Genomic DNA, 24,546 nt, shown 5'->3' on the forward strand with positions numbered 1-24,546 from the left:
TGGAACTGACATCCTCCTGGAGCACTGCTACCAGCTCACCAGATTTTATTATGTGAGACGACATGATGGTCATAGATTAACTCAACCTCTTACTATTTTTCTGCATTAAAATTAGACCTCTGTGACATTTGCTTTGTTCTAACCAAACAGGGATAATGCACAGCTTTATCATCTAGGATAGATTTATGGTACTGAGACCGACCAGGATATTACTTTTAATCAACATTTCTGTGGCTAAGGCAACTGCTGTCTTCTTTCAGGATTTAATATTTGTGTAACCTGAGTGGCTTTCAATCCTTGCTTGTTCTGAGAGTCCTCAAAACTCTTCTGCAATGGCTGGAAGGAATTATGATGTTCTTCCCTTCCCTCTCTCCTGCTAAGCTCAATCCAGTATCTTTGGGTTTCTTTCCTCTCTTGTAACCTGTTATTTGTCACTGCTTTGTGGCTTCCCTGCCACAACAGATCCTTGAAGTGATCCATCAGAGGAGCAGATTCATAACCAGTTTTTCAAAAGTTCCCTTTTTGAATTTACAAGCCTGACCCCAACAGACCTTGCAATCACAGGTGAGAGTCCAGGTAGAACAAGTAATAACTTCACACATATGTATGTGAGGATTTTCACTACACTAGCAAACACATTTTTATTGACATTTCCTTTTTCAACCTGGCTATCAAACCTCATATTTCACATATCTGTAGAGAAAACCAGGTTTGTTTTCCATGAATGGGCTGCATTATGGGGATTTTTTAATGTTATTCCATCTCCTACAGGCTTTTATCCAAACCAAGCAACTAAAATAAAACATGGCTTCCTTCCCTGAGATGGTTTCATAGCCCAGCTCTCCAACTTTCTCCCGTACCACAAACATGCAACACAATTGTGCAAGAGCCGAGGAAGGAATGGTGAGATCAGAGCCGTGACTGCAGACATCCTGACATGGGGATCTGGCAGTTATTCAACACAAACACAATTAGAGGACTTACCCTTGCGTGAAGTATTTGCTTTCTTGATAGTCACCAGCCTTAACCTCTAGGAATGCTTACGAATCAGATAGCGTTCCTTGAGGAGGGCGAGCCTTTTCAAGCTCCTCTGTCCTCCTTCAGCCAACACAGACACAAAGAAGAAAGAAATTCCGCCGCATCCTGCAACTTCTCCCAGGGAAAGCCTTTAAGAACCAGAGAAGAGTTGTGGTCTCAAAATCCCTGCCAAGGATTTGAGAGCACAATGTCATGCAGTGCTTGCTCCTCTTCCTGCTATCAGCAGGAAAAAATAACACCACAAGAGACAAACTTTGAAATTCTCACCAAATATGAAAGCAGGAGGGTTTCCTGAGTCCTGCTCCTTGGACTGCATTGCAGTTGACTTGTCTGGCAGTGGTGATACCACAGAAGGATGGCAGAGATTTGCATGCCTTGGAAGGCTCGTATGTGTGTATCTGCACAGATATTTGTGAGCTCAATGCAGAAAAAGGTTCATTAACTTAGAAAATGTAACCTAGTGTACACAACTTACAAATCCTCAAGTCTCACAACAAAAATATTTCAGTAGAATAAGTCCAATCAGTGTAAATCCTGGGCTTTTCACAGAGTAACAGCATCTTCAAAATGGCAATAGCAGCTGACCTCTAATAAAATATCTGCTGGCAAATTGGTCAAATGTCAGTCTGGCACAGCAGTTGCAAAGGGAAAGTCTTGTTCCAAAATGTCCAATAACTTAAATTATTCTCATCTCAAACTGCATCAGTGACACACGAGAACTGGGCCAAAGGAGGGCCCACTGGTGTAACAGAGCAGTGAGATTTCCAGATGATGCAATGTGACATGACATGACTACCACAGCTACTGCAAGATACACAGAGGCTTAACTGGTATAACACAAAACAAAATAATAATAAAAGAAAGTGGTGAAGATAGCTCCAACCCAGAAACACTGAAGTGAGCTGAGAGGCTCCGACCTGTGTGACCTGCCTGAGCAAACCCAGCACCTCCCTGCAGGACCATTTATCCAATACCAACTTTGAAACTGCATCCTGGAGCAGCACCCCAGCAGCTGTAGGAGAGACAGTTGGGCAGTGTTGTGCCTTCCCAAGTGACCACTTTTCCATCTTTAGCAGCTTCCACAAATATCAACAACCTGAAAAACAGTGGAGATTGCCAAAATATCAGATATCTGAATCCAGTCAGAACGAGACACTCCCAAAAATATTTCCAACACACTGAAATTCACACACGCACACACCTCCCCAAATACCCAGGGGAAAATTTTTGCATGGGACCAAAGGAAAAATGACAACAATGCCTCAGGCAGATATCAATGGTCACAGAGTTCCATGTTAAGGAGCAGATTTAGGCTATTTTGTTGCCCACAAAACAACCTGACCATGCTCAAGGGACAGACTGCCTGAGCACGGTATTAAACTACTGTTAGTAAAGCAGTTGCATCAAGAGAGCAAATAAAGCAGCTAAAATACATTTCTGGAGTAGCACAGTTGACATCTGCAGACCCACCCAAGCCAGGCATTCGTCCCAAAATAAAAAATTGGCAACCAGCTATGAATGGTTGCTGGTCTTGACTTTTTGTAACTCCACTAAAGAAGCACAATATAAATCTGCAACCCTGCATCCGGACAATAATTGGAATACATCAAGAAAAAGCTTGCAGTCATTCCAGATGAAAAAAAAAAAAAAACAGAAAAGGGGGAAAAAGAGAGATATTTTAAAATCTAAGAGTGCTTATAAACAAGGATGTTACTTTCCCCTTTCTTATCCAGAACCGCCCCTAATTGAAAGGATCAGTATCTAAAGCAACTGGTGCTGCCCTGCACATGAATCCCCTTTGCACCTCTTCCCTCTTATTTCTTCAGTGGTTTTATTAACATTAGTGACTTATCTAAGTATTAGAATGCTTGGCTGCTTGGAAGCTTATCAACAGCAAATTTTATGGGCTGTTTAGTGATGGAAACAGGAGGAGATGGAGCTCTCCCCCCCAGCTACCTCGATATGGAAGTCTTCAAGAAGCCATGGAATGTGCTCCCTGGTATTTTTGGTATCTTTAAAGTGTCAAGAGTGCAGAATTTCTCTTGTCAGTTGTCACAGTGTGAGTCACAATTAGAGACATCTGCTCTCCATTCACCTCCCCAGGGGCACCGCTCGTTTTTCAGCAGCTTCCTGTTGTTGACAGCACAGTTCCTCCCTGTATCACCCTCCACCAGCACCCATGCTCCTCGCAGACATTGCAGCAGGCTTAAGCACATTTCCCTTGGGAAAGCCCTTCCCCTTGTTTTGCTAGTGGTTGGAAAAAATATAGAATGTTGAGAATGCTCTGAAGGCAGAGGCTGTGTTTCTAAACGAACTGAACAAATTCCATCCTTTTTTTTTTTTTTTTTTTCCAGGAGGACTCCATTGTTTTTTGATCTCTTTCAAAAATCTCCACATTTTCTCTACATCGTATTTTCATTTCAGGCAAGAGAGCAGCTTGAAAAATGAAATGTTATTTGTGCTAAGTCCTTGTCAGTAACTGGTGTGAATGGGTGACTAATACTACCAAAATATTATTCAATTAATTTTTCAAATACTGAAAATAATTTCAAATAGTAAATTTTAGATGAGGAACACACTGCCTTCCATTCCTACTCCACCCAATTAAGAAAAGAGTTGTTCTGCAAGTTTTTCACACCAAATCCTTAAACTGAGGTAGACTGACCATCCCAAGCACAGATCATGCTTTGTGCCTGGTTAATGTCTGGACCATGCAGAAATACCAACCACCACCTAGGCTGGGTATGGCTGCCTGAAGCACATATCTACCTATTGTGTGTTCTACCTATTTTGCCCCTGGGGACTTGAAATTTTATTTTCTTAGGTTCTGACCAGTAGTAACAGATTTGAGATTCTACTTCCCCCAAGAATCCAGCTTTCTTGGAAGGATCTCCATTCCTGCAGGAGCATAAGATCTTAGATATTGCCAGTTTCTGTAGTCCTTCTTGCTTGGTCTTGGTCCTGTGCTTCCCTGTTATGTCCCCTACACAAGGAGCAGCCCAACAGAAAATTCCAATATTCAACACAATATAAAAGGCATCTTCCACAAAGATATGTGCATATTTTATGCACATAACACTTTTTCCTGACCCTTTAGGGCTGTTCCTGGGCCTGGTTCCTGACCTGACACTGGTGAAAACCACTAATGTCCATGGGGCTCCCCCACTCCAAATAAAGTTGTAAATCATCTGTTTTGTTCCACATCCTGCCAACAAATATTGCATAACTTTTTTTTTTTTCCTTGTGATTTGCTGGGATCTTTCCAGAACCTGTATTTGACTTCTCCCAGGAACAGACTCTTCCTTATATATTCACAGTGCTCCAAGCACAAGTTATGCATGTGCACTCATTCAGCTACAACACGTCAATGGGATGCACAGAAGCCTTTCATTTGCCTTCTAAATCAGGACAGTGTAACAGCTGAAATATTTCTCACTGACCCTGGTCTTCAACACAAAACTAAACTTCTCTTTGCTATTTCAACATTCATTCCACCAGGATTATATTTAAGGTCAACACAATTTGGGCCCTGGACCCAGACTGCTTAAATTATTCAAAAAAATATGAACCCACGCCAGTTAAATCAAGAAAATATGTTCTAGAAAAGATAAAACACATCCTCTGTTTAAAAACACATTTCCAAAAAGCAACTCTAAACTCATAAAACTGTTATGAAATCCACAGCTCCTCTAAACATGAGGAGAACTCTCTGCAAGCTAGAATATTAACTCATATTTGTTGGGTAATCTAGTAAGTCCAGATGGGGAGAAACTGGAAAGGAAAAAATGGATTCTTTCAGTGTTACCTCAGATTGTTCATCTATTACACAGCCCAGGCACGTATCTGCGTTGAAGGCTTTCAATGTTCCACAGCTGAATTCTCACTTAAAATCTGCATTTGCTGAAGGCATGAAAACCTGGATTCAAAATAGTCTCCACAGGATCAATCATGGAGCTGCCACTAAAAGGCCTTAAAATGCATTTGCCACTCAATAATTATTGTTCCAGTAGACTGTAGCAAATTATTTTTACAGATTACAAACCCAGTGCCTTGGCCACCTATTAAAACACAATCTTCTTGGACCAAAGAGCTCTTTCTGATAACTGTTGTTCTAAAAAGTCAACACAAGTCAAGGTTGGGTATTTTCCATTTACAAGGCTTGGAGAACTGGATATGACAGCCTGCTCATCACACTTCATTCCTCTGATCTTTGTCTCTGTTTCCTGCTTATTCTACCAGTAACTTCAGTCCATTTTTGTACAGTAATTTCCCAGCATTTTAATGATGGAACCATAAGCAAAGCTACACAGCTAAATAGTTTATTCTTAGCAAATAAAGCTATGTGTGTGTACCCTGGGTCATACCTGCCAGAACTCACATGTTTTTAAAAGGAATGTCCAGCCATAAAGACTAAGATGTACTTTGAAATGAAATTCAAATTAAATGTAATGGAAATGCACTCAGTCCTTTGCAGGAGAGCAAACTGGTAGCAAGGTGGATTGAAAAATCAAAATCATACTGAGGGACAGTATAATTCTTTTCAAGCAAAACTGTTTAATGTATAAAAATTATTGTGACTGAAGGAATCTGGTTTTGCACTGAAAACCTCCAGCATAACATCACAGAGGGACCTGAGGCCTTGTATTTTAATTATTAATTTCATAAAGGATCCCAAGAGCAATAGAAAGGTCATGAGAGCTGCTCCAATCCATGGGCAGTTAAGCAGGAGAATGCTTGGGTGCCCTTTAGCCTTTGAGTGTGCTGCAGGACAGGGGGGTTTGGTGCTAAACGACAAATTGAGTTAGAAATATTTAAGTCATAAACCATAGTAAATCTTTTAGCACTTGAAACACCATGAGACACTCCAAGCTGAGAGCAAATGAAGTGTTAGTCTATGCATGTTTAAAAATGCACAGAGGCTGTGTTTACTGAATTATCCATTTCTTCACTATGTCTCCTTTAGGAAGCTGACATCCAACAGTTTCCCACCAAAAGAAACAATTTATGAAAAGTGCCTCTATCATGGGTTAAGAAAAGAAAATAATAGGCATCTCTCTGAAAGCAAAATAATGTAGGTTGCAAAGTCAAGGACAGCTAAATTAGGAAGTGGCAGATTTATGTGTGCCTGCATGACCTCTACTTGGACCTCTTGTAGGTCCTGTGCCCCGCGTGAGACAGGGGTCCTGTGGAAAAAATAGTATGTGATTATGCAATTAAAGACTCTGTCTTAACACAAAAAGCATCTGAATTGAGGTTCTGTTGGCATCTGTGAATATAACATTTCATAACATTTAAATTCTGGGCTTTGCAACTTTAGCACAGAGTTTCTGTCAGGTGATATCTTCACATGGCTTTTATACATAGGTGCAAATTAATTCTAGCCAAATTACCAAGACTTTATTGCCACACAACAGTTTTCTCCTTACTGTGAGTTGAAGAAAGAAGAATATCAGGACTCATCTGTAAAAGATGCTCTTCCTGGAATGGGAAGAATAGCTGTAGCCCTTGAGTGGAGTCAGCAGAAACTTCATATAAAATTGCTTCATCTTCCCTTGTTTACTGGTCAGTGTTGTGATCAATATCAAAATGAGCACACTGAAATAGATTATTGCTGCCTAGATGAATCTCACCATATGCTTGGCTTTTGTTATCAGAGACCTCTGAAATGAGAGGGAGATAAATTGTTTCTTCCTAAAAGCCTGCACAGAATTCCTAAGGAAGACTCATATGGACAGGAACCTTCCTACCAAAAGCCTTCTGACCAACAGCACTGCACACTCCTGGGAAGGAGAAGGTTTGAAGGAATTGCCACCACACCACCACCACCACTTCTTCATGCCAAGTCCCTTGGGGCCTGTCCTGTTCTGACACAACCCTTTCACAAGAGAGGAGAGCAAACTTTTTGCTTCCCTGCTAAAAGCAGACAGCAGAATCAAGCATAAACTTTGAGCTGAATTTGAGTCAATGTAGTTCTTGTTATTTTAATCTCTCCTTTCTTTGCTTTATGGATTTAGTCAGGGAAATCAAATATTGCAAAAGCATGTTAAGTGCAATGCAAGCTGAGACTGTAAAAGTGCCAAATTGATTAATGAAGTTACTATAAAATTTGCCACACTCTTTAAGTAAATGATGGTATAAAGCCATCACCCTACAGAATAACAGAAAATGTCATATATTTCTGAGTCATCATAGTTGCAGAGAGTCATCACTTTTCACTCCCTGACTTTTAAACTTCTAGAACCTTAGACCTCCTTCAGTATATATGACATTTTTGGATTAAAAGTTAGACAAAACCTGTGTATTCTGAGAGTCATATGAACAAAAAAAATGCCTCTTCAATCCAGATCCTAAATGTCTAGCCAGGAATAAATGTTTCCTTACAGATTTTTAAATACTTGGGGGAAAAAGTAAAAAGGGAAAAAGAAAGGCTGCTCAAGTTTGGAAATATTTCTATAACAAAAGCTGCTCCAAAACATTGTGTGCTACAAAAGACTGTGGCAAACAGTATAGGTGCAATTAAGACACTGTTGTCTTGACAACATCATGCAAGAAATGAAAGAAGCATTACTGTTTCATGAAAGAAAGCTGCAGTGCTATTTTTTAAATTCAGAATATTCCACTCAAGGATCTCAAAAGCATTGCTCAAAATGGATGAGCCAAATAGCTATCAAGGGGAACCAGACTTCAGTTTGAGACTACGGTGTAAAATCCAAACTCTGAAAAACCAGTATCAAGCAATGCTACATCAGGAAAAACCACTAAAGCTTGCAGGAGCTGTGCTGGATGTTTTGGGATTAGCTGTCCTGCAGTGTTCATTTTCATGGATAACTGTCACTATGGAAAATGGGGATGCTGGGGTCTGTCACCCTTACCCTGGCTTTCAGCAGGCCTCACTTTTGCCCATATCCTCTTGTGATGCTAAAATTGAGAAGGGATTTAAGAAAAGTCCAGGAGTAACAGCTGGACTTCGCAGAACAGCAGATCCAGTGTCAGGGCTGTTACTCAAGTGATCCTTGCAGGACAGGGAAAAGTCCTGTCCATGAGGAACAGATGGAAGAGAAGCAGTGAGGGCTGGATCCATTAGAGGTTATCACAAAATATTCCACACTGCCTGCTGCAAGCCCTGGAAGCCTTTGGGCCCAGATGTAGAAGCTCCAAGGAGCCCAGAGACCACTTCTGGGTGCAGAGTGGAATGTGCACCGTGGTGCCAAAAGTGGTCCCGCCTGAGAAGTCATTTAGCTGTGTCACTGAGGTGCTGCAGCACAGAGAGCAGAGTTGTGAGAAGGGAACACCAGCTCCCACCCAAAGAGCAAGAGCTTTGCTCTGCTAGGGAACAACTTGGGAAAAGGCAGAGCCATCAGCTCTGGGGTGTGCTTTGTGCCCCACAGGCAGCTTGACAGAGAAGTCCTCAACTTGGAGAATGCCTTCAGTTCAAAAGATCCCACTTGAATGTGAGGATACACACTGGCAACAGCGGGGTCCTTTGAGGTACATTTTCCCTCCCAGCAATATTTACCTAAGAAATTTCATGCACAGAAAAGAATGAGTGAAAGGAATATTCAGATACATGACAGGAACAGTCTTTACTGCAATTGCTTTTTCAGCCAGCACTTTGTTTTCTTTTAGTGGAAGCCTGACAGTCATAAAAAGCCATTGTAAGTGCAGCCCACTGAGAAGCAAACCACAGCCCTGCCTGCAATGCTGAGGCTGGGATCATTACGTTGTTAGTGTGCCACCCAGAATCCAGGCAATGCATCTGCTTGCTCTATTAAATTAAAGCATTTCCTGCAGCAATTGAGGAAGGATAAAGAAAATAGGTGCTATTATAAAAGTGTTGTGTGATTGGCCTTGTTTTCTGCAAGCCATTAGGACATGGCAGCTTCTAGCTTGGAACTGCAGGATCTCTCATCTCCCATCCATCACCACCAGGACATAAATGAGAAGGGCTGGAGCCAACAGTATTGCTGTAGATATACAAGCTGCAAGGAGGACAAGGATCTGTCTCTAGTGGTTTTCACTGTTTCAGCTTCCCCAGGTTATGTATGCCCTGCACTGCAGGTTTCTATCTCCCTGGTTAGTCATTCTGTGTTTCAGCCACTGCCCTTCCTGTGGGACCCTCCTGGCTGTCTGCTTCTCTCTGCATTTGATAAGAAGATTACTTGGAATGGAAGTAGACAGGCACAGGTGGTGGGACCACCTGCTACAATCTCTTCAGTGCTTTTGGATAGTATAATAGTGCTTGGATTTAACCTTCATATTTCCTTTCTTTTTTTTTTTTAACCTAAAGTTAGCTTTCAATTCATTTATTCAGTGGTCTGAAAGGAGGAATTATGATGAAAGACACTATTCCCTTGGTCCTGGAAAAGCAATTTGCTAGAATATTGTTCCCAGGACAACAAGCTCATCCTTTGTGTTATTTCAAAACCTCTGGCAGGAACAACAAAACTGCAACCCAAAAGCTCTTTTTAAGGTATTTATCCTTCCCTTCACTGCCTAACAATTTCATGTGCCTTCTTGTCTGACTGCTCCTGCCAGCTCCCAAATTTTATGTGGCCATCCACAGCAGTAAAAGAGTATCTGACTCCCTCATTTGGCTGTGTTACAGCCTCAAAGGGTATCTACAACAATAATTTACTACAGCAGAGGGTTTCTTCTGAGTATAAAATAGAAGGCTCAGTTTGGTCAGGCTCTTGTTTACACAAATAATCAGAAAAAAAAAAAAAAAACCAACTAGTGTTGATTCTAAAGAAGCCACATTTTCCATGAACTTGCTATTTTGGGACTGAGAGTCAGATAGCCTCAGTCTAGCCCAAGAGGGAAGAAGAAATCCATTAATGGCATGGCAGTCTAAGAAAGACAGCTGAACACCAAATTTAAGTGGGCCTTCATACAGCTGGAGTCCCAATTAGAACCAGCAAGAAAGACCTGAAGCCCCAAAAGTACACTGACAAGGGGTATTTAGTACACAAACAATTTTGAGACTGATACTACAGCTTACAGCCAGGGGAAAGAAATATTTTCTCAACTTACTTCATATTTAGCCTTTTTAATCACAGAAACACTTTTTCTATTTCTGGCAGTAACATTTATGCTAGATTTTAACTAAAAAAATCTGCCTAAATCACTTGCTTAAGGTAAGGTTGGGGTTTTCCTGCACATTGTAGAGAGCATGAGCAAACTGTGAGGTCATTTTACGGCATGTATCTCTGGGAGCACAACCAGAAGCACCAAATGCAAAACAAGCCTCTCAGGTGCACTTGTCCTGAGTGCTCTTTGGGGCTTGGCACTTAACAAAAGGGAACAGTTTTATAATGTCACTTGAGAATGTGGAGATGGAGACGTTATTCCTGAGTTGATATGAGATGTTAGGCAACTTGGTTTTCATCCCAGTGTTTGCTTCTGCCTGCAAAAACTTGGGATAATTTTTATTCCCTCTCTCAGCTTTAAAAGAAAAATGCCAAGGCACATTATTGTTCATTCCTGAGTGCTGCTTCATTTGAATTTAGGCAGGATGTCCCTCTGCCCGTGGAGGTGATATTTTGTAGCATCTTTAGTCAGATGCCTGCAGTGTTTCATTTGTAATGTGCATGTTGTCTTTCACTGGGATCCCATAATTTTCCCCTGGAATTTACTCAACCCTCAGCTCTTAAATTGACAGAAAATTGGACTGAGCAAGCCAACAGTGACAGACCTAATTGAAAGCACTTATATCTTTAGAGTACAGCAATGATGCAAAGCTTTACCTGTGGTTACGGAGGGAATGTGTGCAGGCTCTGTTTCACAAAGAAGCACTGTGTATGCCATTCTTCTCAAGAGTCTGTCTTTTGTGCCTTCAGTACCTACAGGAGTGATCAGGAATGCACAGAGTTTGCATTCCTGCAGATACATTATCTGAAAGTGTGGCCCTTTGTTTGCTTTCCTCCTGTTTTGTTCTGTTACTCCTTCATTGTAAGAGAGACCTGTTTATACATTCCATTTTTCTTGGTCTTCTTGGCACCTTGCGGTCAAACACTGCTCCAGACTGATCCCCTGCTTTACAATGCACTGGCAGCACATCTATGTAAGAACAGACAAAAGAGTGTTCTTGCCATCTGATGATTTCATTTCTAGCTCTCCAGCACCTTTTGTTATTTCAGGGTATTTTTTCCTGGTGGGAACGGGCACATTCAGCTGTTGTTTTCATGCTGAAAGCCCGTGTGGAAGCACTTCCCTGTTGGTTTTTTTAATTTTTTTTTTTCCAGACATGTCTTTCAGCATGTTTCCAAAGGCTTGGAATCAGCACATTGTGTTGTGACATGTGCATACTTGACATTGCTTTGTTCTCTGACTTCCTTTTGCCTGCAATCTTTAGGAAGTTATCTTACAATTAGAAAGGAATTTTGAGTCAGTGTTATTGCAGACCCAGCATATTGTCCTCTGACATCTGCAAAGAAGAAAGCCTGGAGGAGCAGGAGGGAAGAAAGTCATTTTGGTATTTTTAACTGCCTGAGCCACGTAGGAGTCTGTTCACTGCATAGAAAGTGACTGCAGCTCTGACTCCTGCCAGAAAAAAAAATGCATTACACACTACAAACACCTTTTTTATTAAATGAATTAAAGGGAATGCAAGGGCATTATGGTAACCATATGCAATTTGATACATCCTTTTTTCTGTGTTTTGCTCTTGATTAATGAGTCTCTTATCATGCAGTAAAAGTGATAAGGCATCTTCTTCCTGAGAAGTTTACAAAGATTTTTTTTTTCTTTCTTTTTTTTCTTTTTTTCTTTCTTTTTTTCTTTTTTTTTTCTTTTCTTTCTTTTCTTTTTTCTTTTTTCTTTTCTTTTTTTTCCTTTTTCTTTTCATGTGCACCTTTTTGTAAAGGAACTCTGTTCATTTCTTCTGTAAATGAAGCTAGTAAAAACAAACAAGTTTTGTATGATCTCAGTGGTAAATACATTCATATTTAGCTGACTAAAAAGCACAGATTTTTCAAAATTTTAGGGTGTTTTCCTTTTTCTTCTTGTATTTTATTCATCAGCCTCCTAGAGCAGAGACAAGAGGACAATTGGTTTTGAACTGCTTCCCTGTACAGGCAACACAGCTCATTTTGGGCAGGAGGGGAAATCTTGAGAGCTGTCTCAGAAAAACTTCCACATGGAAAGCCCTGCTTTCCCACAGCCCAGTCAGGCACCACCTGGCAATACTGAAAACACCTTTAAAATGGTAAACACACTGAAATGCTCACCATTGTGCCAGGAAAAAAAAGAGTTGGAGTAGCAATAAGAGCCTGTGCCAGGAAGAAAGCAGCCATACCCATGCTGATGTAACATGGAGACCTTCTCCATTGGAATGATGTCTGCAGTCAGCTCCTGACTTCTGGACAGGAGTGAGGGACATACCCTGCAGTCAGACAAGGTTCCTTGCACACCATGGTGTCAGGCATGTGTGCTGCACCTCTCTGAGCATCAGCTTGCTCTGGGTGTGAACACTCAGGTTTTAACCTTACTGCATTATTTCATAATAGATGTGTGATTTACAACAGCACTGTACAGACAAGTGTTGGTCCATTGTGAGAGAGGTGGGGAGAGCGTCTCCCTAAATAATATTCTGAGTAGCTTTTTCTTTATGTGCCATAAAATACACAATGTAATGCTTGGAACAAAGATTTTGGTGTCAGGAGGCCTCATCTTCCTGCTGAAGTGGAGAGATATTTTTCCTTGGAGTCAGTAAAAGTGTAATAAAACATCTGCTTCAGGCTTCAAGACCCAACCTGAGGAAACAGAGCTTTTTACAGACACACAGAGGATCTCCAAGCATCAGCAAGGAGCCTCTGCCTTTCACTGTGCTGACTTCTCTCCACCAAATCCCCTAAAAGACCCCACTAGAGCACATCCACACGGTGGAGGGTGACAGAGTGACACCCAAACAAACAGCAGCTGGACTGATTTCCCAGCTGGATTCTGCAGGGAGCGTGGGTGCAGGGGTCTGCTGGAGCTGTGAGAGCAGCCCCAGCATTTCCAGCCAGCAGAGCAGAGACAGTGCAGGATTTCCCAGAGACGGATCGGATGTCGGAGCAGCGCAGCCCTTGGCTCTGGACAGACAGGCTGGGCCCATCACAGGAAGCCCGGAATATTGAGCAATTATTCAACCCCTGAGCAAGACAGGGCTATTTAGATCCCAAATGGTAAAGGGCTGCTTAGTTTTTTCATTAGGAGCTCTCCCTCTGCAATCTGTCTCAGATCACTGCATAGCAGGGAGAGTGTATGTCAAAGTCTGTGCAAGACTGAGAGCTTGCAGCATAACAATGAATAAAGTGTAAAATATATATTTGCCAAAAATACAGGAATCATAATGCACATAGCTATAACAGAAGGAAAGAAAATCATGCTGGAAATTCTAACATAAGAAAATCAACAAGAAGGAAATGGCTAATCCTTGGGGAGGAAAGAAAGGCTTTTTTTAATGTTAGAAGTTTAGGGTTTTCCTTGTTTATGGCAAAAAAAAATCCACACAATTCAATTTACTAACTCCACAATCTAAGGATTAAAATGTATGGAATATAAAACCAACAAGAGCAAAGAGAAAGTTATTCTCCCCTTGCAAATTTGCAAATTTCAGTCATTCAGTAAATGCTTTCTATTATTACAATATAAATGGCATTGTGGGTGCTCACTTATGACAACCACAAAAATTGGAAGTTTGTATAATGTCCTCTCCAGCATGAGGCACATCAGATGACATTCCTTACATATTAAATAATTTATCTGTAATATATTTTCCACACATAGACATCCAACTTGATAGGATAGAATAGTAAATAACTATACATGGGCACAGATAGATTCAGGATATTCTTCTAAAAACTGCTTGTTTAATTTTTATTTTTTTTTAACAGAACATCACAGAGTAATCTATCATTTTTTGGCACCACTGTCATTTATTAGTGTTATCTAAGTTGTACTACTTTCCTTGTCACATCATAAGTTAACCTTCCCTAATCACCACCCTGGACATTTACCAGGCCCTCCCTGGGGAGGTGTTTAACCAGAGCCACAATTTTCCTGTTATTATGTACTCCAGGGTTCTGAAAGCTTGTGTGGGTTTTACTCAGAGACTGAGAATAAATCCACAGGATTCTAATGCCAGGAATTTAACACATTAAATGGACATATGCCTACTTTAAATGAACTCCATAGCCGGTGGCATGGCAAGATCCTCAAAGAATCCCACTTTTTGCTGCACATTCTGGTTTTTTGGAAGCTTAATAGAAATGGTTTAAAGTCCTCCTCCTTTCTCAAACACACAGCAGCTTTCCTTCCCTGGACACCCACGGGAAGCAACAAAATGGCAGCAATCCAGGGAAAAGGTAAACTCCTTCTGAAAGCACTGCAAGGAAGCACTTAGGCTGCAGACACATTACTCATGAAGGACCATTAGCTCAATCCAGGAGCTCAAACAAGACCTTGAAGGCCAAATGAGTTGGTGAGAAAAGCCAACCAAACAAAACTCACAGTAATCCCTGGTTTTCACTAGCAGGGATGCAGACCAAGCAGAGAGCTGACAATTCAACATCTACTCTCTTGAGGAGTATTTTTCAGTCTTAGAAGGGAAAGTTGTTGCCAACGTATCCAAACCCAAAAATTTCTTAAGCTAGGAGAGGAATCCAACAAGAGACCAGCTGTGCTGAGTTAAGGCACTCTGCTTAAAACATCCCATCAATCACAGAGCAGGAGAGTGCTGACGCTATTTGCATGAAATGTAAGAGTGCTGTTACGCACCTGCAATTAAAAAGAATAGTTTGATTTGGTTTCTTGCCAAGAGAATTATGTGAATATTTTCCCTTTTGCCAGGTTATGCATTTTGCCAGCTTCCATAATCTGAAGGTAGCATTCCAGGTTCTGACTAAATTGTGAATGACACAAGTCAGATCATTTTGGAGGGGAAATCATTCTTTTTCTCAAACCTAAATTATAAACCTTCATTTTTTTTCATCCACATTCTCTGCAAGGGGCTGGCTTGCAATGTCATGAAGGCACAGTTTTAATTGGTACACTTTCTGGCAAAGATTTGAGAAGAGTCCAAGATCTGCATGGAGACTTGATTATTTTACCCTCTCTGGCTTTGGACCCTCAAGGCATGGATTAAGATGAGACACTAATGGGGCAGCATGCAAAAGCTTGTATTACTGAAATAGATCTCCTTCGTGGATAAAAAGAAATAGGAACTTTCCAGCTTGCAATTCTAAATGAGAACAAAGCACAAATAGGGAAAAGAGCCAGACAAGGATCTGGGCAAAGACTGGTGATGCAATGGAAGCATGGGAGCCATCTAGAGGGGATTTTGGCTGGGTTGCATCTTCCAGTGTTAGGAACCAGCAGCTCACAAGGCTCTGAGTGCAGGTTTATACCACCTGGCAAAGGGAACCATTTCACGTGCATTAAATGCATTAGTGCAATTTAAAAAACAAACAAAAAAAGACAGAAGATAAGAAAGGACAAGTAAAGAGAGTTATTCGAAAGAGAGAAACTCTTTGGGTAAATGCCCTTTGTTCTTTTTTTTCCTCCAGGTTCAAATCTACCATTTGCTCCATATTCTTTTTAGCTGACATGGATCTTCCTCATACCAAATTGCCTCAATGTTCATCAGAGTAAGAACACATAAAAATTTTGAGGTGTTAAAAAAAGGATTTTTTTGCTCCCAGAAACATTTGCCTGAGGACTTATCTCCCAAAAAATAAAATTAATTTAAAAAAATTTTTGAATACTCACATTATAGAAAACAATTCATGAGAGGAGTATCCATGCAGCCATCTTAAAGCTATTTGTTGATTCAGGTAATGAGAACCATAAAGTTAGTTAACCAGGGCTGGGTGTAAATTCAGCTGTGTCTTGATGCTGTATTAGACAGGTATCCAAGCATCCATATGTCCACCCCTTCACTTTGGTTTCTGAAAGAAAATAAATCAAGTTTGTAAGACTGACGGGTCCCTGTTTGCGCTCTGCTGCTTCAGGAGGTGCTACACAGCATTTATCTAACACAAGCAAATAGAGCCAGGAAACAACTTATGAGCTGCAAAAACCAGCCATTTTAGTATCCAGTAGAGGAAAAGTAACCACTCACTCTCCCCGAGATATTCCCACTCCTAATTACAAGAAACTATCTAAATGTTTCACCCATTGGAACATTTAGGGTTGATATTGCAAAGCAACAGATAAACGTGGCCTTATAACACACAAGGATTTTGTCACGTAAATCTTTCCCTGGCAGTTACCTTCCACGTGGCTTTTTCCTACTTCTCAGACTTCTTGAGGATGTTTGAGGGCTTAGATAACACAGAGTAACCTGTCTTCTTGTAGTGGAGAGACAGAATGATTTGAAACCGGCTTATCTCGGGGTCATATCCTGCCATTGATTTTTTTTTAGCACTCCCTATTGATTCCAGCAGTGAGTTCCACATACAGATCAATACCAGGATATGGCCTTTATTTATTAGTACACTTCTGGTCCTTCCACTCTACCCTAATGCCTCAAAACACGTGGAATTAATTACAGCATTCCACATTATATTGGCCTTGTTGTCTTTAGAGGAGCTAAGCCTTCATTTGGTCAACAGAATAATTTGAAAGGATTGTTTGGTGACTTCTGCCATTGATCCAAACATAGATCCTGTGACACTTTCTTCAGGGGCAGGGATGAAGGAGAGGAGCAGAGATATGTGGATAAGCACATCCTTTGGCTTACCAGCACTTCCCTCTTGCAGCAGCACTACATTCCCAGCAGAAGTTTCTTGACAATGAAAAATTCTCTGCATTGAGTCAGTGGTCTGATTGTCCTGACCTGGCCTGATCTTAAAGACATCATGTGCTAAAGAAATATATGTTGGGCACTTGGCTGAAAGTTCCCCTACTGCTCATTTCTGAACTTCATCAACATCTTTTACTTATCAGGTCAGGCATACAGGATCTGGAATTTTCAAGGAGTTCATCTAATATGCATTTTTTACTTCCTGGGGCTTGGAAGAGGAACAAGCTGAAGCTGACCTGGAAAAATTAGTACATATTCTCCAACTGCCAAGAGCAGGACTAATTAGTATAGATTCTCCAACAGCTGCCAAGAGCAGGACTAATTTCAACACAGTTTTTCAGTGGTTTTGATTCAGAGCCTTGGCCCCATGCTGCAGCTGGCCCTACAGCTTTACCAGCCATCTGCAGGGCTCAGGTTTGATACAGATTTCAAACTGCACAGGAGCTGAAAGGTAAAGTGTCTTTAAAGAGAGAGTGCCCTTTCATTTCTCTCTCTTACCACAGAATTTCTGCACAGATGCAAGCATGGGTAAAAACTAGCCATGGAACTAAACTGAATGGTCCGCCTCCTGAGAAAGCAGATCTTCTACTCAGAGTTATCACATTTGATGGCCAAAATGCAATGCTACATTTAAAAGCAGAGTAAATAAAACCCTTCCTTCCTAGGTGCTAGCCTACATTACCTTTCTGCACTCAGCAAAATAGCACCAAGGTAACCTTGTGCATTCAGAAGACTTTTCCTTTAAAAACAGAAAACCAAATAATCCTGTTGGTGTTTCTAGAAGTACACTAGAGGCAGAGCAGAAGATGAACAGCCCCAAATTTTTCATCTGTAACCCACCAGTGCATCCTGGTATTGGGATGCAATAAACCAACAGCTATTTTCACAAGTACTGCCTGTACCTGGGTACATTTGATTTAACCCAAGTGGGCAAAGGAACAAATAAGCAAGGAAAAGAAAGTGCAGAGGGAAAACAGAGCTTCAGCATTTGTTCAACTGCCTTGGAGCCTTAGGAAAACATCAGTGCTCTGTTGACTTTGCTTCTCTTGTTCTCCTTTACATCACTGGAGGGTCTGGCCTGTGCATTAAGAAAATACTGCTCCTTTTCAATTGTTAAATAGTGACAAAGTCCAGGTGACCCTAACAGAGAGTCTGAGTGGTTTATGTCAGGCCTGGAGACAGTGACTCATGGAGTCACAGATGATCAATTGATAAATGCCACCGGTATCAGAAACTTGGCCATTAACATGAGTGATGTGAGAACCAAGAGGTTAAGTAAAAGCTACCTCCATAATGAGTCTGTGATACAGAAAAGAAACGTTTTGTCCCGGGCTTGGATTTTTGGTTTTGTTTCTCTTTTCCCCTTAAGGTAGATTTGACTTTATAACTTTTGTTTGCTTTGTAAGTTCTTTTTTTAATGCAACATTTTAATTTTTCATGGATGGGAAAAGGTGGCAAGAAATGTTAGAAAGAGGTTCAGATGAACCACCTGGAGGTCCACTAGGATTTTTTTTGTAAGTTTCTGCTGCAACAATGCAACGTGTTTGCCACAAACTGGGTTTTGGAATTGCCTTTCTTCAAAGTGACTCAGGAGCTGTTTTTAAAGTGTTTCTAGGAAAGAGTAAACTGCATTATTACATGCATCACAAGCAGTAAGTTCCCTTATCTACAGCCAAACATAAGACCAAGGACTTTGCTGAAGCAGAGCCCTCACAGAATCTTCCAAAGTTTTATTGCTTCAATGTATAATCAGGCAGCACCTTAGATAACCACTCTGAGCAGTCTGAGCTGCAATTCAAGAACTCAATATGTCATTCAAGCCATTGTGTTCCACTTTGCTAATCTTCAGCGATTTAATGCAAAAAACTCTATAATTTAGAGAAACTGTGGGAAGCTTTGGCTGCCAACATGCAAAATCTCATGAATTACCAAAGTAGAAGCTAGTATTTCATAGTGGGGATAACTAGTTCTGAAGCATTTGTATGTAAAGTTATGTATGCAGAATTTTTAGTGCACCAGACATTTACAGTCATATTTCTTTTCTTCATCATCTTATTACAATAAGAAAGAAGAAAAAGCAGTTTAGGCCACTAAAATTACAGATGGATTTATAAGAATGCAGTCCTCTCATCAGAGGATTTAAATAAATATAGGGAAAGGGGTAAGAAGCCTTCCTGGCCTGTGGAGGCTTTAGGCATAACAGCCTTGACAAGGTTGAGTATTTAATATATTTCACTCCAGTAAACATATCCCATTGTCTCTCAAGAGGAGAGGCTAAAGTACAATTGCTCACATATTCATCAACAGTAATATGAATCATTAACAGAAATCCATTTTGCAGTAATAAATATTTTTCTGCTATATTCCAGTTTGAAATTAAGTTGTTATTTACCTACAAATACAGGGAAGAGGAGTTTCCTTTTCTCTTTCCCTGTTCAAAATTATTTTCATTCAATTATTCATACAGTGGGAAACAAAAGAAATCAAAATCAAATGAAACATCACCCATGATACTTTCTCAACCTCTTCAATAAAAACTTCTTTTGGTGGAATTCCTAGTCAGTTCAGAATTGTGGAGATTTTGCTTCTATCTGGTGTGTGAATAAACATGGAAAGCTTTAAATATCTGCTTAGAGATCATCTTAAATCTGCTTAGAGATCATTTTATTTTGTAACACCTGTCTTAACTTGAATGCAGATTTATTAATTCATCCTTTCCCATCAGGAGCCGGGAACCCAGGAGTTCCTCGCATTTGCAATCCCATCCTTGTGCTCTCCACACTCTGTCACGCTGGCCCCACAACACACATCAGGGTTCTGGCAAGGTATGATTTCCCCTACATGATTTCCTCCCTTTCACCTCTCCCATGCCAGCTTTGCTCTGCTATCACAACTGCTGAAAGCTGAATGTTATTAACCTGTTGGAAGAGATGCTCCAAACTTGACTGAACCAGCCCTGAACAACCTGCTCTAGCTGGACCAAGTTTGAGCAGGGAGATTCTCATGGCATAATTAAAGGAATTACATATTGTTCTTGACCTTCTGAAGCAGATAGAAGCAAACTTTTTATTTCAAAATGTAAAAACTGAAGATTCAAATAAATTTTACATTAAAAAAATAGGAACTGCTGGGAATGAAAACTCCTTTTTGCCTCATATTAGGCCATCAAAGTGCTGACAATTTTTCCTTTTTATAGTACTGATATTCATATCTGCCAAAGCTTCCAGACCTGAAAACAAAGTCTTGGATTTCCATCTTGCATTTCTTGAACTTTCTGGGCCTGGAAAATTGGGTAACGTGCTGAAGTCAGAAACGATTTGACATTATTCATTTGAAATGAAGAAGTGACATTTGGCTAGAAGTAAGGGGAGGCCTATTCTCTGGCTTAGGAATTCAACATCTGGTTTCAGAAAAGAGCCAACAAGCAAATCTTGCAACATTTGTGAGCAAGATGCAAGATTGTAAGATGATTACATCCCAGAATCTGTAGCATGCAATCCATCAATTTTAGATCATCTACCAACATAGCTCTCCTGAAGAGCAGGCAGCATGTATTGCAGTGGTTAGTAAAAGTTTAAATGGTTTAGCACACTCACAGGAAATCAGAATTGTCTCCTTTGTGTCACATAAGAGAAGCAGAGCAGCAAAGGAGAGGCTCCTTATGAGGATCAGACCAAAGGAAAGAATTAGAAAAAAATTTGGAAGATGTTGGATGTGTTAAAGTGGCAGACTGGAGATTATTTTGAAGTGATGGGGTTATTACAGCTGTACGAAATCCCCCTTCTTTACAAGGAAACAAACAAAATTAGAAGGAAGAAACCAACAAACACAAAAGTGCACATTGTCATTTGTGCTGACTCTTTGGCTCCTAATAAATGACCCAAGCTGTCTGCAACACCAGAGCACTCACCAGTTTGAAAGCCCTGAAACTTTCCCAGAGGTTGTTTTGTTTATTTCTGTTGTAGCCAAATCCACTTAACAGGGCACTGTGATAAACACCCTTTCCCTTGAGTTGTCCTGATGGCCAAGAGACTGAGTGCCAGGTGCTCTCAAAATGTAGTAAATAATTGTCTGTCTCATCCACTTAAGAAGCAGAGCTGCCATTCTGTGGTGTTTTCCTGATGTACCTGCTGGCTGCTGCTCTTACTTTGTTATTTTCTTTTGTCAGGCATTAAATACAGTGAGTGGGTCAATAAAATTTTAAGCCTTTAATATGATGTTCACTCAGGCAGAAATTACTCAAAGCCCCAGAGCAGTGTCTTCAGAAGGACCACAAGGGCTTCAGGTTTTAAACGTTGGATCTTAACAGGACCATCACTCTGGAGTTAAGGCTAGGTATGGGTTTAAAGTGGGAATATGCCAGGGTAGACCAGTCAACCTGAATAATAACAGGCATGACATAAGCTGTGGTTTCTGACTTGGATACATGGCAGTGTTTATAATTTTTTTCCTCTCTTGGAGTGAGAGAGATAAAGTGGAAAACACACTCAGTGTTGTGGGATTTGTGGATAATAAAAACAATCTGCTTATATGCGTTTACTGGGATTTGTCATAGAGCAAAAGGTGAAAAAAACAGATCCAGAGAGAGTCTCAGAGACAGCTTATGACTGGTGTCCATATGCAGCAGATGTGTTTTCTACTCTGTGAGTTCTTGGTGTTCCTGGGCCAAACTGAAATGTTCAGGGTTTTGCTGAGGCTTCCTAGGGAATGAGGTTCCTCTGCTGAGACACTGTCATATCTGTGGAGAGCAGCACTGGGTTAGGCTCTGCACAGCACCAGATTTCTGTCACCCTGGATCAGATCCACAGTCCCTGGCCTTGACTGAGGTCTGGTGCTTGCCTGTATGTTTTTCTTTTCTTTTCAACACAGCAGGTACGTGAGAGCTCCTGTAACAGAGGCATTTATAACACAGTGCACATCCCTTCTTAATCAACACAAAGATTGCTGTGGGTAGGCAAAGCTTATTTCAGCCAAATACTCCATCTGACAAAACAGTGGAATAAAATCAATAAAGAATTGATCTAAAGCTTCCATGAGGTTCAAACACTATCAGAAACCTGGGTTTGAAAGTGTTGATTTGTCAGTGTCCTTAGATATTTTTTTTCCTAATCTATCTCATGAATTTAAAGAGAAGCTTCCAGCCCAAATGAGGACTCACATGTTGCAAACATTTCTGTTTGAGAAAATGTGTATTACAAAACCTCCTGTTTCTCAGTGAGCAGATAATGACCCGGTCAGAGAAAATACTGGCAGCAACTTTCAAAGGACTCTCAAAGACACTTAGGTTATGTCTAAGTGACCTCAGTGATTCAGAGGACTCTGTGACCCCAGAGTGACTTCGAAAAACACTTTTGCAAGCTGGAAGGAGAGTTTCTGTGCATCTCTCCAGAATAAGCATCTAAACTGGAATAAATGAGTGAACCTAGCACAGTGGGCATGCCAGGCTTTTTTCAGGAGCCCCATGCCATGGGGGGGCCTTGATGGGTAGGGACACCGCTGGCAGGAGCAGTCCTTTACCACAAGCAGTGGTGACACCAGGGCTAGACAGGACAACAGACAGAGGGATGGTGGCCTTTGCTGAGACAGCCCCTCATCCCAGTCCAGCATGGACATCCATCTGAATGGAAACCTGACTCCAAGAAATCTGGGATTTCCACATATCCAACTCCCACACCCACCCACAGAGGTGGCTGTCTCCTGGGAACAGGTCACCATAGCTCTCTGCTCCCTGGGGCATCATTCAGATCCTCATCCTCACCAGAGGGCTCCTGACCTGGCCTCTCCCTACACCCACCACAGCCCTTTTCCCCCAGGGAAATGGACACCACTAATTTTTATCATCTGGATAATGCTAATCCATAAGGCAGAGAGAATGGAGCAATTTTAGTTTTCTTGTATGTTAAGTGGAGCTATTGTAGTTGTGAGTTACTGATCAACCTCTGTAGTCAACTCTGTATTTTCCCTTGCAGCCATTTAGCACAAAGTGAGCTCTTGCTCTTTCAAAAGGCATGAGATGTCTGCCCACCAAAAACAATTGTCAGCATGGGAAAAGAATGGCTGTCCCCTTTTGGTTAGACACAAACCTCACTTCAGGTTGAAAAAGAAAAAAGACAGTCACAGTTTAATAGTTTTAGTGCCTTAATAAACTAAAGTTATATTGCAGTGCTGTCTGCAGTGCCTGGCAAAAGCAAGCAGCCCATCCACCAGGATAGACCCCGTCTCCATATAAATGCTTACTAAAAAGCTAAATCACCTTAGAGGAAGGATTTTACTGTCCTCCTGCTAAAGGAGCTTTATGAGCCATTTGTTCAGCCCAACCCTGTGTCTTGTCAAGAGCACTGGCTGTATACTGCACTTGTCAGCTTTTGTTCTCACGTCCTATTCACTTGTATATTTTTATACATTGACAGCTTCTATCATCAAATTTAATGACCTCTTTTAGACAAAGAAGGAACTGACTACTGAGATTTTCCTTTATTTGCAGTAACCCCAACAAACCAATTCCTCAGCAAGGCCCTTAGACAATTAAAATCATGTTCATTTTGTGTAGAACAGACATGATGCAGAAATCATCTGCATAGCACCAGGACAGGTGCATAAGGATAAGACACAGAGACTACTCACTTTTTAAAAAAATAATAAGTATTTTTATCTTAGACCCTTTCATATCTCTGTCTTCAATGAAAATTTGTGTTCTGCAAAAGATTTCATACTGAATAATCTCTATGATTAATGCTTAATCTCTATGATTAATGAATAATGAATAATTATTCATATAATAATTATTATATGAATAAACTCTATGATCCTGAATCACACCTGATGCTTAATCAATTCCTTTGAAACATTTTCTTCCATTTCATCCACAAAGAAATCATCTGAGCCATGGTGAGACTTGTTTCCAACTTTATAACAAACATTTCCAATATTCCTTGCCTTCCTGTTATTGTTTTCATCTTGAGATTCACACTGGGCAATGCAGACCCTGGGAATATCAGAGTATTTACATCAGGACAATGTCATTTTTGGATATGCAACTCTCAGGAGTCAACAACAGCCCACAAAATAAATGTACTGAGGGTAGATTGCAGTTATTAAAATTATTGATTCTGATGTGGAAGATGCAGTTTCCACCACTAGCAGGGAATCCAGCACCTGAAGAAATGGAAACTTATACCAGAGGTAATTAAGCCAAATGTACCTCACAGGACTGACTTGGTATTTTGGAGCCATTAAAAGCAGAACAATCAGTGCTCCTTTATTAATGCATTACACAAATGAGTAGCATTGAAGGGTCACAGATTGTGACAGAAGATCTCTGAGAAATCCCTTTACATATTTAGATGTATGGGCCATTTCCTCAAATGTGGATTTTTAAGGAGAATTTCCCAAGGGAAACTCATACAGGTCTACTTGTTTTCAACAAAATCTTTCCTCTATAGGGCGGGGAGCAGATAAAATGCTTGCGGAGACTGTTTTGCAAGAAAAGCATTTCTGCTGCCTGTGCCAGTTCCCAGCCAGTGGAACACATCTTGGAACAGGTCTCTACTAGACACAGGGGTGGAACCAAGTTTGGCAAAACAAAGACGTGGTTCCAGAAACAAAGAGCGTTCTGTGAATGACTGATCCACTACGAAAGAAAAGGAAATCGAAGGGGAGGGAGCTTCTTCAGGCTGCATTGTAATGCTAATTCACGAGATTAACTCACCAAAAGAGGCACGGAG

Source organism: Melozone crissalis, unplaced genomic scaffold, assembly GCF_028551555.1.
Source record: "Melozone crissalis strain CALT ecotype California unplaced genomic scaffold, PUWL_Pcris_2 ptg000039l_1, whole genome shotgun sequence".
NCBI lineage: Eukaryota > Metazoa > Chordata > Aves > Passeriformes > Passerellidae > Melozone > Melozone crissalis.